The 2,037-nt window shown below is 43.2% G+C and overlaps 1 pseudogene; it reads right to left on the bottom strand.

Moving 5' to 3' along the window:
• Positions 1–219: 219 nt before the first annotated feature.
• Positions 220–1,559, bottom strand: LOC116635302 (annotated as a pseudogene).
• Between the last annotated feature and the right edge of the window lie 478 nt (positions 1,560–2,037).

The following is a 2,037-nucleotide window of genomic DNA, read 5'->3' as shown; positions in this document are numbered from 1 at the left end:
CAAAATGCCAAAACTCACACAGAGTAGGCAGGAAGACAAGCTGATATCACCATCTCTCCAAAGGGCCTTTTCTTTTCTTTTCTTTTCTTTTCTTTTCTTTTCTTTTCTTTTTTTAACAATTTTGAAATGCTTTATTTTTGTGTGTGTAATGGTTATTAACAAGTCTAATAAAGTTAGGATTCCAATGAAAAGAGGTGTTTTCACGAAAGCCTTCGGGGATCAGTTGTATGTCATATAGAGGGGAGTAGCACTGAATTTGGCATAAGACTTAATGACCTTATTTACAGCCTCCAAGAAATCCTTTTCAGTAGCAGTTTTTCGCTGTGCTCTGATGGCAAACATACCAGCTTCTGTGCAGATGCTTCTAATCTCAGCACCAGTGCTATTTGGACACAGTCGTGCTAACAACCCAAATCTGATATCTCTTTCAACACTCACTGAATGAGCGTGAATCTTAAAAATGTGAGTCCGACCCTCTAGATCAGGTAAGCTAAATTCAATCTTTCTGTCCAATCTCCCTGGACTCATCAGTGCTGGATCCAAAGTATCAGGTCTGTTAGTGGCCATCAGCAGTTTAATGTTACCTCAAGGATCAAAACCGTCCAGCTGATTGATCAGTTCCAGCATCATTCTCTGCACTTGTCTCCTCCAGCACCATCATCAAAACGAGCCCCTCCAATAGCATCAATTTCATCAAAGAAAATAAGGCAGGCTTTTTTTGTTCTGGCCATTTCAAAGAGCTCACGAACCATTCAAGCCCCCTCACCAACATACTTCTGTACAAGTTCAGATCCAGTAAGTCAAATGAAGCAAGCGTCAGTCCTGTTGGCAACTGCCTGGGCACAGAGGGTCTTGCCTGTACCCGGCGGACCAAAGAGCAGCACACCCTTGAGAGGATCAATGCCAAGGTTAACAAACCTCTCTGGATGAAGTAATGGGGTTTCTACTACTTCTCGAAGTTTCTCAATCTGTTCCTTACAGCCACCCACATCACTGTATGTGACATCAGGTTTTTCTTCCACCTGCATCATGGTAACTGTTGGGTCAATCTTGGGAGGCAGCAGAATGTGAATCTGATACTTATTTCTGTCCACCCCAACTCTCAACCCTTCTTCAGTGTCAGTAGGTGCTACCTGATCACTGGGGTCCACCACAAACTTGGCAAACTGCTTCACATTGATAATGTACTTTGGGTCCTCTGAATCAGCATTGATTATCTTCGTACACCTCACAACCTGCAAAGGCTGTTCACTCTGCAGTGTTTGCTTATCTGCAGCCAAATCCCAGAGTGCTGGTGGGGCCAGGCCAGTATCAGATTCTTTAATACCAGTGAGCTCATTAATTCTCTTGAGAAGTTGCTGAATGTCATCTTCAACCTGCTTTATCTGCCTAGAGTAAGTGCTTTGACCATAAGTTTTCAGCAAGGCAATATCCCCCTCATCCAGAGCTCGGATGGGCTTGTCGTCCTTCTCATCCTCTTTGGTTTTCCACTGATCGGCACTGAGGTAATCCGGCATTTTAGGTGCTCTGAGTGCCTCAATTCCTTACTGATTACATAGCACCTCTGTCGCTTCCAAAGGGCCTTTTCTACCACAAAGGTCCTCATTGTCTCCTAAAGATCTAAAACTAACCATGGACTCCGAGCCTCAAATGTTTTTCTCTTTTAAATATAGCCAAATTCACTTAGAATTTTCTCCTGTGCCATTTAGCAAACATTAGTCAAGGGTCTAGATGACAGAGATTAGCATTAAAGATGGGAAAACAAATAAGTTCTAGTCCCAACCCGCCAGCAACTTAGAGACCAATAGGGAAGTCAAACATGTACACACACAATTATAATAAATTGTTATTTGGGCAGTAACAGAAATGTGTACACGGTAGAGGGCATGCAAATAAGGTGATTAATTCTGGAAGCAGAGGGAAGGTGCTTGCCTAGGACTGATGATGTGCGAATAGGTTTTAAAAGATGAGTAGAAATGTGTTCGGTGCTCAATGCAGAAAAGCCCCGCTGGCAGCAAGCAGGAAACTGGGAAGCAG

Source organism: Phoca vitulina, unplaced genomic scaffold (genome assembly GCF_004348235.1).
Source record: "Phoca vitulina isolate PV1807 unplaced genomic scaffold, GSC_HSeal_1.0 scaffold10, whole genome shotgun sequence".
Lineage (NCBI taxonomy): Eukaryota > Metazoa > Chordata > Mammalia > Carnivora > Phocidae > Phoca > Phoca vitulina.
This window is presented reverse-complemented; position numbering and strand designations above follow the sequence as displayed.